This window comes from Perognathus longimembris, chromosome 10, assembly GCF_023159225.1.
Source record: "Perognathus longimembris pacificus isolate PPM17 chromosome 10, ASM2315922v1, whole genome shotgun sequence".
NCBI classification, from domain to species: domain Eukaryota; kingdom Metazoa; phylum Chordata; class Mammalia; order Rodentia; family Heteromyidae; genus Perognathus; species Perognathus longimembris.
The window spans coordinates 59,170,139-59,184,177 of record NC_063170.1 but is presented as its reverse complement, the minus strand read 5'-3'; the positions used below and the strand labels follow the sequence as shown (position 1 = coordinate 59,184,177).

Here is a 14,039-nt window from a genome sequence, read left to right as displayed (position 1 = left end):
TAGTAAAGTATAAGTAAATAACAGCTACCTCTTTGTCCTATTCATCCTAACGGAAAAAAAAAATACGCCCTCTTGGATATTCAGGATGCCAGGATGTTAGAATGTGAGCTTTATCTGCATATTTGTATATTTTATTTTCTTGATATTCATTGTTTAGATTCAAAGAGTTCTTGACATTCTATATTCAAGGGATGAATGTAGCCTGCTGTCCAAAGCCATGAATGTTGTACGTGGTATTTTGTGTGTTGTGACTCAGTGCATTTGAATAACTCTGGGGTTGAACTTGAGTCTTTGAGGAAACCAATTATACCTTTGACCACTTTTGAGTACTTTCCTAGGCCCTTCTTGAGTCTCCTCTGGACTCACAACTCCTCACAATCCTTTTTCCTGTTGGATTTCTGTGTCCCAAGGCCACAGTACCTTGAGAAGAATATTTTGGTGCATGTATCCACATTTCTATAGAATTTGCTCGAAGGTGCCTTTTTCTCACCAAATTGCCTTTATCAATTGGAAGTGAAGTGTTTTGACTTTTCCTTAACCTACTTCCTAAATTTCAAATCTGGGAAGCTGGCACATACAGAGACTGGTGATAAAGAATAGTAAATTCTCATCCAGAAACCAATCTTGCGGGAGTAGACCCATCTCTGTCTTGGGCCAGGTGCCTCGTACCTTCAGCCAGAGTTTGGCGTAGACCAGCACTGTGCTCAGGCCTCCTTGGTCGCTCTCAGTCATTTTGGCCTCACTGCTATGAGCCTGTTACTATATTTCTCCCTATTTTGAGATAACAAAATTTGAAATTTAGGAGAGTTGGCTTAGAAAAGTTTGTAGGGAGGGTGTTTAGATACACGTGATCAGGATTATACATTCTTAAACAGTATCTTTAAACTATATGATATGTCTTCTGCCTAAGAAATGATGGAGTTTTCTGGTTTCCTTCACTTTATCCTTTGTTTCATGCATGGAAATTGTAAACTAACATAAAAAATGATTCCCCTCCTCATTTAGGATAACCTGCTTTTATTTCATGGAAAGAAATAATATCTCAGTATGGTGGAGTTCCCCCTTGACACCCCCCCCCCCACACACACACATTAAAGATAACACACTTGATTTTCTTTCTGCTTTCCCAAGGGACTTTCCTTCCTCTTCCTCTTGCTCCTCCCAGTAAGATTCCCAGACAGGAAGCCAATCACAATGTTATCGGCAATAAAAAAGAGATTCCAAAATCCATCCGTGGGCATGGAGATCTGGAAGGATGGCTGGGTGCCGTCTATGAGTCTTCACACATTTCCTGAACATGGAGCGTTCACCATGGCAACAGCCACGTCACATGACACACTGGTGACACACGTCAGGTGCTGCCACAGCTCATCCCAGGTTGCACGCCTGTGAGTCATTGTTTCCACTGACACAGTGACTACTGTAACTTGCAGTTGGAAGGGTCCCGGGTTTTCAGTGCCATTAATGCAGACTGACGCCTATGGCTCATGGAGGGCTCGGGAAGACACTAGTAAACAAATACTGTGTGCTACAAACATTGCCTTCATTAGCTTTGCAGGGAAATACTTGTTCATCAGTCAACCTCCCTGCCTCTTACACCCTCTTGGTTTTTGTGTTTTTTTTTTTTTTTTTTTGGAAAGCATATTTTGTTGTTAACACCTTAGAAGCTTGAAGCATGGTTTTTATTTCTAATCACGGTTGTGCCCCTTTCCACTTGGCAAACTCCACAGGAGAGTTCACGGTGGGCCCTTTTACATGTTTATTTATATTTTTCACATGGAGATTTACTGGTGAATGCATGATTCTGGGAATAGAGTTTTCTCCTTGTGAAATATATAGAATACACCAATCTGAACACGGTATTATAGGTCCATTGCTTATGTATAGGGGTTCTGAAGGTGATACTTTATGAATAGAGCATTTTAGCAGCCCAAGATGGATAATATTTTAGCATATTTTAATTTGTGAGCGATTCAGTGATTGATTAAAAAAAGTAGATCTGGAATCTGGAAGACATTAAAAAGATGTCAAGGACAGACGGATTTTGATTTGTAGCCTAATGAAATATTTTGCCAACTTTTAACGGGTTTTTTTTTTTTTTCTTGAGAGGAGAACTTTAATCATTTGCTCGTGTTTCTGGCATGGTGAGGTTATTCTTGTTTCTGTTCCATCATGAATCCGAAGTGAAAATGGGGTAATTTTTAATTAGCAAAATTATAAAACCATTTGCAGCCAAATGTTTCTTGTCTTGTATAAACTGTGATGTTTCACATTTTACTTTAATCAGTTTAGGAAATTTCATTCTGACGATCTATTTCAGCTGGTGCTTTATGTATAGATACTGATTCTCAGTATTAGAAATTACCTTGTAATAATCGCTTCTAGCTTCGCTTGAAAAAGTGGTTTTGGAGGTGTGTGTACTGCTGGTGTTGTCAAGGTTTTGTGGTTGCCTTAGTTGGTGGTAACACTAAAAGTCTCTCCTGCCTTGTGAGTACAAGATTAAATATCATAGTCATGGAGGCTAGGAAGCAATTTCTTAGCCTTGTAGTGTATGGTTTTGTACAGGCTCAGAATTGCTTCAGGTGAGGTGAGCTATGTCATTGTTGGGATCAAAACATGACACTTTTACTTTATAGTTTACAAATAAGAATGGAGAATTCTTTTAAAATATGGCTTTTTTTTTTCTTAAAGAAAAGAGAACTATGAGCCAAACATCCATTCCCAGACCTTTTCATTTTGCTGTGCTTGAGTTACAGTTGATTGTGAGTGTTTTCCATGTTCTGGGCACTCATCAGACCCATACTTGGAAATGAAAGAATTTTATGGAAATGAGAAGAGATTTAAGTGTTCAGAATTTGAGGATCTGCCGCCCAGCCTGGGACTGTTCCAGTTCTTTAACTTTAATACTTGCTCTGTGGTTGGGAGAGAGAACAGAAATTTGTGCTGTTTCTCTGGGATCCTCTGGAGGGCGCTGTGTTACACCCTGGTATTGCACCATTGCTGCAGAAGGAAAATCGGGGGTGGGGGGGTGGGGGGGACCCAGCCAGAGAAAACTGCATCCATGACTCAAGCTCAAGGCTATACAAAATCTCTCATCTCTAGACACTTTTCTTTGGACTCTGTAGGTGTGTTTTACCAAGCACAACAGGGAGAGTAAGATGTGTCAATAGTATCCTTCATATAGTAATTTCCTAATGAAAGAGTTCATCAGGGCTCAGAGTTCCTGGGAAGTATCATAGATGATGGAACTGTGAATAAGACCAAAGGGCAGGAACATTTTATAGCTGAGCTGGTGGCTTACACCTGTAATGCACTGAAAAATAAGATTAACAGGTGAGTGGTAGTTTCATCAAGAATTTAAAGAGGCAATTGTAGTTTTGGAGGTGAAAGCTATGTGTAATATAGAAATCTCTTAGAATTCCTATCTAGATCTGGTAGAGACCTTGCATGTAGAAATAAATATAGTCAGGTTTTATAATATTGACAGTTCTCTGAGAGAGACTCATACGTGTTTCTTTAGCAAAGTTCTTTTCTACAGGATGTGGCAAGACAATCCTACACATTGCACTTTTCCATGCCCAGTTCTAGTTTCCTGCACCTACCCCGCTCGGATTCTGGTCCTGGCTCCATGCCCTGCAATCAATGCCTGTGCATACTTGATGTCAGACACCATTGTATTGCAGCATTGGATGAAATATATCATTAATATTAGATTTATCTATTGCTATAAAAAATCTTTTTAATGTGGCTAGTAGAAAAGCTTAAGTTATGTATATAGCTAACTTGAAAATTCTGTTGGGGAAGACAGAGATTTTTTTTTCTGTTATTTTTCTTTTTGATAGTAGTAGGTTTGAACTCGGGAATTTGCCCTTGCTAGGCAGGTTCTTTGTCACTTGAGTTGTAACTCCAGCCCTTTTTATTTCAACTATTTCCCACGTAGAGTTTTGTGTTTTTGCCCAGGGCTTTGCTTCTATCGTGATCTTATCATCCCAAACTTCCTGCATAGCTGGAATCACAGGCACTCCCCATCATTCCCAAGTATTGGTGAGTATTGGGGTATCGATGACATTTCGCTCTGGCTGGCCTTGAGACATCAGGCTCTTCCTGATCTCTGCCTCTTAAGCAGATGAGATTAAAGGTGTGAATTGCAGTGCTAGATTAAGTTCATTTCATCTGCTATAAATGCAGCAAAAGATAAATATTCCCTTGAGGATTGTCATCTGATGACGAGTAAACCATTTCCAGTCATTTCCCTTTCATGTGCCTTGTTACTAACATACCTAGTTAAAGAATAGTAGTGTCTGACACTGAGTTATCACAACATCTATTTTTCAAAACCTGTCTGCCGTATTGTTATGTGGCCCTGTGCATCTCAAACTGGGTTGTGTGTATACATCACTAGGACTACAGTAAAATAAGAAACCTTCTCTTAGTCACAAAATAATTTATTCTAGAGTCTTTCCACAAAGAGCCATTTTCCCCCTGTAAATAGGAAAATTACACTTTATAGACGTGTGCTGGTGGCTTACACCTGTAATCCTAGCTACTCAGGAGGCTGAGATCTGAGGATTGCGGTTCAAAGCCAGCCTAAGCAGGAAAGTCCGTGAGCCAGAGACTCTTATCACCGATTAACCAGCAGAAGTGGCTCTGTGGCTTAAAGTGGTAGAATTCTAGCCTTGAGCAAAAGTGCTCAGGGATAGCACCCAGGCCCTGAGTTCAAGCCCCAGGGCCAGACAAAAAGAAAAAAAAGAAAAAGACATTTTATATGGGCAGATTTCTGTGATGTTTATTTAGTGAATTTTAGCCTGGGGCTTCAAACATGGTAGGCAAGTGCTATAGCCCTGAGTTATATTCCACAGCCCTACAGTGTAAGATGTTTTTTCATGTTGGCAGTGACACTTCCTGCATACTAGGTCTCCTTTGATGGTGCGCTTCCAGATGGTTCCTTCCACATGTTAACATTTACCATCCTCTCCCCGTCCCTCTTGCCATTAAGATGTGTTTTGGTACAAATGTTAAGGATGGAATTTAGTTTCTATACTAATCATTACCTTTAAATTAAATTTTAAAAAAAAAGCCTAGCTGCTCCCTCCATGAAGTGTGACTATTTTAGCCAACACCATAAAACTACTACTGGGAGATGCTTCTGGGAGATGAGGGAGTGGCTGCCATTTGCCTGGGTGGGAAGGAGAGAACTGGGAGTGGAGATGACGCGGGGTCTGGAGTTGGGCGTGAGGATGTCTGAGGCCGATGTGGTCCGGCCAGGGCCGGGTGGCATAGGGGTTGCAGCGGGGTCTTGGAGGTCAGGGGATGCCCACAGGTAGAAGGCATGGATGGAGAACATCAGGACTTCCCACTTGGAGCTGCCTGGGAGAGGCCATGGCAGTTTGCTTACACATGTGGGAGGTGCCCAGGAACAGTGTTCGTCCTGATTGGTCTGGAGCTGTCGATGGTTGACTTGCTTCCCTGTGGAGTCAACAATTGGGAGGTGATGGCGAGAATTCTATCTGGAAATACCCAAGACAGTCAACAATTACTCTCTCTTTAAAAACGCCTTGATCACATTTATTAGGAGTAGTTACAGTCAGCGGTGTTCTAGGTCTTGGATGGCTAATTAAATCTGATAAAGAATTTTTATTTTATCATAAATAATACTATACTTAAACAGTAAAGGGAAAAATAATTAATTCTCTCACTATTATGGGACACCCAATAGCAAAAATACCCCAACATTTTACCATATTTTTTTCCTACTCTTTCCTAGGTATGATTTCACATTATTATCTTGTGTTTGTAACTTCGTATCCTACTTTCCTTTCTTACTATAATGAACTATTTCTTACTATCCTTCTGACTGAGTAACACATGATCCACTCACTGCCTGGGTATTTACTAGGTGTCTGCTCCGTGCCGGTGGGGTGTCTGTTCCTTGCTAGGACCTGCTCCATGTCTTTGAGATGGCATTTCTCCGTTATGTAGGGCTTGCTAATTGATGACTGTGTTTCTCCCATCAGAGCACCACCCGGAGTCTGAGACATAACAGTTCTTGTGTGTGCTATATCTTGCAGGGTACTTGGCATTCCTGGGTGTACCCAGTTGTTATGACAACCCCAAATCCAAACAGTTCTTGATACTATCTCCTCCCCTCTCCCCCGCCCACTTCCAGTTGAGGATCACTAGCTCCAGCTATAGTTTTGTTAGCTGTTTTATTCTTTGGGACTTTTAGGTAGATTTCCTTTAGCTCTTTATCATCCTTCTGTGTGCTCAGGAGAGAAGTGTGGGGCAATGATGGATCAGTTGTGTTTCTGACCACCATGTCTTATTAGCGCATAGGTGAATTTCTATGTGGCTATTCTCGAGAGCACTCTAATCACAGTTAGGAAAAGAACTTGGCAATATTTAGAGGAAAGCTGTATCACAAAGGGAGACACGCCTGAATGAATCTCCACAGGGAAGCCTTTCTGGTTTTGTTGGTTTATTTCTTTCCTATCTTTTCTGTCCACTGATCCCAAAGAAGTGTATTAAGGATATTGTGTTGGATAGGACTTGAAGTCTCATAATTGGGGTTGGAAGCGTGGCTCGGGTGGTAGAGCTCCAGCCCTTGAGCTGAGTGTTGGAGTCCTGGTTTCCAGAAACAAAAGAAATAAAGTCTCATGATTCAGAATTTCACATTAAAGTCTACTTAGCTGTGTTATCTTCAGGAGAGTTATTCACATGGCGTTCTGGATGATTTCCCTCTGCTACATATGATGGTATAGAGTTGCTCTGTTACCTCAACCGGGGATAATAAACACAGGCTGTGTGCTCACAGTTTGAATCATTTGTTAGCTGTCTAACCCTTTGTTCTAAGTATTTTGCTATTGTAAGACTTAATTTCCTCATCTGAGAAATGGAATTTCTTAATAGTACTTGGGATTGAACTCGGGACTTTGTGCTTGCTAGGCAGGTGCTCTAGCACTTGAGCCATCCTGTAACCTTTTGACTTTAGTTCAGTTTTGTTTTCAGGAAGGGTCTCATGTCTTTTCCATGCCCTTGAATTATCATCCTCTTACCTCAGCCTCAGAGGAGCTGGGATTACAGGTGTGAACCATCACACCCAGCTGCTCTAAATTCACCTCATTTTCTTACATGAGGAATAATTGAGGTAGCCAGGTAACCAGGGCAGCGCTGCCATATAAATGTAGTTGGACAGTCGGTACTGCTCTGGGGACCTAGAATAAGCAGGATTGTATAGTTAGGTCCTCTGTGTCATCTCATTTTGTGGGGAGGAGGAAACAAACTAGCCTTTGCAACTGTACACGTTTCTGCCATGTTTATCCTTGGGGGTTATATTAAGATGAGTGAGACAGTTTTCTTTTGTGTTCTTCATATTTGTTTTCAGAACGTGGGCTCCCAAGGTGGAGTTTGAGTTGGTTTCAGAGTGACAAATGATGGGTAAAATAGGAAAAAAGTTTGGCCTCAAGTTGGATAGATATCCTTTACTTTGCTGGATTGGAATAGCATGTGTTAAGTGGAACTGCCACCCAAAATATTATTTGGAAAGCATCGCTTAAAATGTGGCATTGAGAAAGAAGGGGAGCCATTTGGTTTCGCGTGTTTTTCCAAGTTTGCCAAACCCTCTTGGACCAACTGCTTTGTGTGGTTTAGGTGACTGTTTTCTTGAGAAGGAGCCATTCTGCATCTTTTATCTTGAAAGTTTAAGTCTTTATTCCCTGTAAAGAGTAATGTACCATTCTCTTCAGATAGCCAGAGTAGAGTGATTTCTGGTACATACAAAATCCTGACAAAAAGGTATGTCCTCCACCAAATAGGTATTCCATACTTATAACTCCTCCCCCGATGAAAAACATGACTCTCAAGGCAATGAAGCACACAATACATAATGAAAAACAATAAAACCTATATTCTAGCATGTACTTTTGGTGACTCACTGGCTTCTTAATAAAATGTAGATGTAATTACAGTTGTGCGTCTTCTATCATTAGGCCAACTATGGGGAGAAGTAAAGGAAAACTCTACTAATAGAGTTGTGGAACAAATTCAGATAAAGTTTAAACTTGGGAGTCACCTGTTGCTCGCTGTGTGCCTGGTCAGATGGAAGCCTTTCTGAGTCTTCAGTATGATGATGGCATTTTCATCCTGTTCACCGAGCAGCTTCATAGATCTGCACCTCTATGCTGTGTTCTGAGATCCTTGTGGTACTGATGGTTCGTCGTGTAGAATGGACACAAAGACAGTGAGTCCTTGCCAGTACTGATATAAGGGTGAGCTGTCTGGTTTTCACCTTTGGTTTTGTTTTGCTTTTTTGTTTCTATCACTTTCCTATTTTAATTTGTATGTCTAGGATATACATACACTTTAGCTAGTTTTCCATTTGGGTTGAAAATAGATGGAACATTTCATTCCTGTAACTTTATCTAAAAGTAAGGCTCAGTAACACTTTTGAGTTCTGTGTAGAAAAGGCTAGAAGGTGTATATACGCAAACCTTTAATACTATAGGAAAGGATAATTACTCTTGGGGTATAATACTTTTGTTATGTTCAATGCAGGAGAAAAAAAATCTTGAAACTATGACCTAGTATTGCCATTGATAACCCCCAAAGTCAGTTGTTCCTAATCTTTTCCTTCAGAGGATTTGTCAGGGTTTGTCAGTATCTCTGTGTCTGTGTGCACTCCCTCATTGTGAAGATTACAATTCTTTGGGCTGTGAAATCCAGTTGTTGTTTTTATTTAAACCACACACTGTTTGGTTCACAGTGACATTCAGTGAGTAGTTGTCAGATTCGTGTTGTGGCTTAGCAAACAGCATGATGATGCTGATGATGACGACAACAACAATGATGTCTGATGATGACAGTGATTGTGGCTAGCCTACAGTTAATGTTTGATTATAACAAAGACTTGTTTCTTTTTGTAACAGGGGTTCTCTCACTTGAACTTTTCCATAGTTTTTCAATAGTCTGTCTTTGCTCTTCTCTTTGTAGAGGTTGGAAGCAGAGGCACAGGCAGGGTCTAGGACAAAATCATGGCCTCCTGACTATAAGTACCTTCCCCCCCAGGTGTGCCTGCTTCCGCTGTGTATGTCACAGGAGACTAGCTGCCACACTGAACTGCTGCCACACTGAACTGCCGCCACTTATAGGATCTCTTGGTGGGGTCCTTCCAATGCGGCTGCTGCCTACGTAACTTTCAACAGTAGCTCTCCCTGTAATAGTGAAAGGTGTTTTCCAAAAGAAACCCATCAGAATGTGACTAATCATTAAAAGAGAAGAATTGTGTCAGAACAACAACAATAGCAAGATGAACACCCATTCTCTTTGCTGTGCAGTGAGTGTACTGTAAGCTCACGCATGTATCGACAACTTTGTAAGGTATAGGCTTTCGGCAATCCTCTTTACAGATTAGGAAACCGAGGCTCCGGAAAGCAGAGAGAGGCTAAATGCGTAAGGTCACATAGCTAGAAGGTTGGAGACACAAGTTGCTACCTCACTTTACAACTTCTTTCTGAAGGATCATAAGAGTTAGGGGTGCACAAGACCCTTTCTCATTTTTTGGTATTTGCATTTTTAACAGTCTATCATCGTTTGAAAAGAGGAGGCAGGTGGCGAGAATGAGTGTGCATACACATACCACTCCTGTGAGTTCCCATTTCTCTGTCAACCCCATGGGAGGCTAGAACCACCCTGCAGACACTCAACTGCCTGTAAGTGTTGCTTTGAGTCTTGTCTCCATGCACACCACCGCAGAACTTCTAGGGATGTAGGTAAACCGCTGCATGTCCTCCCAGTGCAAAATGTGCATGAGGGAACTGAAACTTGAGAAAGTTCCAGAGAGAAAGCTGGCTCCTTGTTGCTGTTGGTCTGCCGCTTTCCTGGTTGTTAGCTCTCTGGCTTCCAATTTTGGCTTTTGCTTCTCTCCCCCTCATTAAATTCAGCAAGAGAATAGATGCTCTACTCTGAGCAGCGGAGCCCAGTCAAGATTTCATAATTACCTATCAGTAATTAATCTGGATCTCAGTGTGTGCTAAATCACTTAGTAGATGTGATTTTCTTCATCACACTCCTGTTTGAATCCCAGGAATGACTCAAATTTGCTTCTTTGCTCAGTTAAAATGGAAACAGTTTTGCAATGGTGTCTTTGAGGGCTTTACAAGAAGGTGGCTTCGAAGGGGGTGGCTTTCTGGGAAAGAGATTAAACTATAGACTAGTCCTAACTGTGTTTTAAATAATGCTGACATATTTTGTTGATGCTGGCTATTTTATTTGATTGCTCTCTGTTCTGAAGTCTTCTCCTTTTTCCTGCTTTGAAATCTGTTGGTTACTATGGAAACAGTGTTGTTTTGGGTTTGGGTGGAGCTGTATCCACAAATGCGGTATAAAGTCATTTATAAAATGGGTTAATATTTATTCTGGCTGGGCATATATGGAACTTGATGTCATGATAATCATGATCACACATGCAGAATAAATTTGCACTTTTATTGTTATTTTCTTAGTCTGTCTAAATGTGTGTCGTTTTACTTGGAATGAACTCTCATTTCCTCTCTGATTTGGATATTGCCATTTAAAAGCCAACACCCAGCGCCAACAGAGCAAAGTGGAGTTGTTCACAGTTGTAGGGGCTCCACAGGGCTCCCACAGCCCCGAGGGCTCATTTGTTCACGAGAGGGAGTCTGGGGAGGCCTCTCCATATCCTTCTTGAGTATCTGCTGTCTAGCCTGCTCCTGTCCTTCTCCTTCTGCTTTCTCCCTTCTCAGTACTGTGAGCCCATCTGGTACCTCCCTATCCCATTCATGCTTGTGTTAGCAGAGAAATGCACCCATTACGAACCTCACAGGAGCCAAGCACTACTGGCTTACACCTGTAATCCTAGTTACTCAGGAGGCTGAAATCAGAGGATCATGGTTGGAAGCCAGCCCCAAAAGGAAGGTCCGTGAGACTCAAGTAGTAAAGTACTAGCTTTAAGCCGAAGAAGCGCAGGGCCAGAGTCCAGGCCCTGAGTTCTAATTCAGTGATTCAATATAGTAAAAGATGAAGGATGAATGAATGACATGTCCAGATTCCAGCTGGAGGATGCGGGAAGGGGGTCCTTGGTAACGGTGGAAGGGATGGTTATAGAAAGGCTAAAGGAAGTAAACCATATAGAGGAGAAGCTCAAGGTATGTGCGTGTGGGGGCAGTTGTAAGAACTCTTGTGTGGAGCTGTTCCCCTACTGCGCACTGAGTTCGGCAGGAACGAGGGAGGAGCAGATGAGAGCACTGTGCCATATGAGAACACAGCAAGGGTCTTTAATCCCAGCATTAAGCAGGCTGAGGCCGGAGGATTGAAAGTTCAAGGCCAGCCCGAGCTACACTGTACGACCCTGTTTCAGCAACACAGAAGCAACATCAACAACAGAATGCAATGCCTGGTGACGATCATTCACGACTTTAAGACAAAAGGTGGCGTCACTTTCCTTCATTGTGCCACATGGGTCACATGCTAGTCCTGGGGCTTGAACTCAGGGCTTGGACACTGTTCCTGAGTGTTTTTGTTTGTTTGTTTGTTTTGGCTCAAGGCTGGTGCTCTTAGCACTCAACCCATGGTTCCACTTCCAGCTTTTTGATAGGAAAGTCTGTGCCTATTAATTCCAACTCACTGGGCTGGCTTTGACTATGATCCTCGGATCTCTGCCTTCTGAGTAGCTAAGATTACAGGTGTGAGCCACCAGCACCCAGCTTTGAAGGGCATTATTTCTTTTAGGTTTCAACCCAGTGTCTTTCTTGTGGCTGCTAGGCTGGGTATTTACCATCAAACCATGCCTCTAAATATGTTTTCCTGGTTATGTTTAGGATGGGGTCTTGCTTCTGGCCTAGCAGTCTACCTGTTTGCGGGCTTCCAGTTGCCACCGAGATCACAGTATGTAACACCTGGTCCAGCTTCCCTCCATGGAGACGGGGTCTCAAAGGCTTTTCTACCCACGCTGCCCTGGATCTGGGATCCTCCCATCCCATGTAGCTCGAGAAGATGATGGACTGCATTGTCCCCAAGTACTGATTGAGAAGGAATCTAGAGCTTTTCTTCTCAGGCTGGCCAAGAACTTCTGATCTCAGCCTCCCAGGCCCACTAGGGCCTGGCTAGCTGGCATTTCTTAACTCACCTTGTGGCTTGCAAATCCTGCTTGAAATCAAGGAATAACTTAGATGACCCCACAGAAATTCCATGACCCCAGGTTCATGTTTATCTAATTAGGATCGAGCCTTTGAAATTCATTTTCTATGTGTTTAGATGGGTATGTTTAGCTCTCTAGAAAGGAACCGAGGAGGAAAAGCAATGTAATAGTTGCTTCTCTTAGGATAAAAATAATTGCTCCTCATAGGAACTGTTGGAATGGGTCAGGTATCTCATTTTAAAATTCAGCAGTGTTTTGGTCCTTCAAGTAGTATGCGATCTACTTTTCATAATTCATTCAATTCAGAAGAGTTTGGGGTCATTTATGAATGTACCTGGTACATAGCAGGATCCAAGGAAGCTTAGAGATGGCCAAGATTGGTTGTTCTCAAAGAGCAGTCTCCTTGAAACCTAGTTAAATAGTAGATTCTCAGTCCTATGCCAGGCCAGCTGAATCAATTACTGAGACATTCACTCATCTTTGTTTCTGCTCTCTCAGTAGGATATGCACAGGTCTCTACTACTCATTTACTTAGAATATTAACATAGAAATGTCAAGTTTGGGGCTAATTGTCAGGCTTTTCTATTGTTGCCAAGATGAACAAATAACCTGGCAGAGAAAAAAGTAAGTTTCTTAGTCACAGGCCGTCCCTGACTGTTTCATAAAGATATTTTCTTTCTTTATTGGAATAGTTATCCTAACTAGACTTAGAACATACTGTGAGCAAGAGGCAGGAGAAAGAGTCCCCATGTTAATGGGTCATTTTCCCTCAGGATAATAGTCATTTTCTTTCTGGAGAGAAGGACTTCTGTCTTTCCATCACCCACTCATTCATCCTGTATCCATTTATCCATTTGTCCATCCATCCATCCACCCACCCATCCATCATCCACCACTTTGTTGTTGCTGTCCCCTGTTATTCCAGGTACCAAGTCAGTGATGGAACATGAGGAAAAGAGTCATCATCTTTTAATTTTTTTTTTTCTTTTGGCCAGTCCTGGGCCTTGGACTCAGGGGCTGAGCACTGTCCCTGGCTTCCTTTTGCTCAAGGCTAGCACTCTGCCACTTGAGCCACAGCGCCACTTCTGGCCGTTTTCTGTATATGTGGTGCTGGGGAATCGAACCCAGGGCCTCATGTATACAAGGCAAGCGCTCTTGCCACTAGGCCATATCCCCAGCCCTATTTTTTTTTCTTTTATGTAAACTTGTGCCATCTATGTTGTGCAAAGCCAACTATCAAGTCACCTCAACTTTTGTTTTTGCTTTTGTATTATTGGCCTTGGGCTTTCTAGCTCTCTAACTCAATTCTTCTGCAGTAACATCCTTTTCATCCTTGAAGCTAAGTGTTCACTAAACTGGGAAGACAAACAAACAAAATGTGTGCACGGCTAAGTGTCACTTGAGAAACAGTTGTCAGCATTCTTGTATTGTGTATGGATCGGAGGTGCTACTTGTCTCTTGTGTGTCGTTGCCTAAGGAGAAAGAGCAGGCAGGAGCGCTCACCTGAGCAGCACCTCTTTATGGCTTCCTTGATGGGCGACGGAGCTCTTTACCTTTTCCCAGGAGACCCAAGGGTAGGGCTCTTGGACCCTACTCTCACTGACTCCGCATTCCCCCACTACCTTCATTGTCTCCTGTTGTTTTCTACAGTTACCTCCCCAAGCTATTTTTCTCAATGGAAGAGGAAGGGAAAAAAAAAAATTTGCTGAAAACAATCCAATCCCAATGAGATTCACATTGCATAATAAATGCTTGTTTGGACATTGCTTGGACTGTCATTTTAGCAAGAATCTTCTGTTTGATTAAATAGCTTCTCTGTTATGTATTGAACAAAATGAAATGTATGTCATAACAGATATAACTAGATGATGACAACTTTTCTTGACTG

The 14,039-nt window shown here is 42.0% G+C and overlaps 1 long non-coding RNA gene across 1 annotated transcript; it reads right to left on the bottom strand.

Moving 5' to 3' along the window:
• Window positions 1-402: 402 nt before the first annotated feature.
• Window positions 403-9,207, bottom strand: LOC125358750. Its single transcript, XR_007212388.1, has 3 exons — window positions 9,196-9,207; window positions 8,675-8,677; window positions 403-713 (listed from the first exon to the last, which is right to left on the bottom strand). It is a non-coding gene; the product is annotated as an uncharacterized LOC125358750 (long non-coding RNA).
• Between the last annotated feature and the right edge of the window lie 4,832 nt (window positions 9,208-14,039).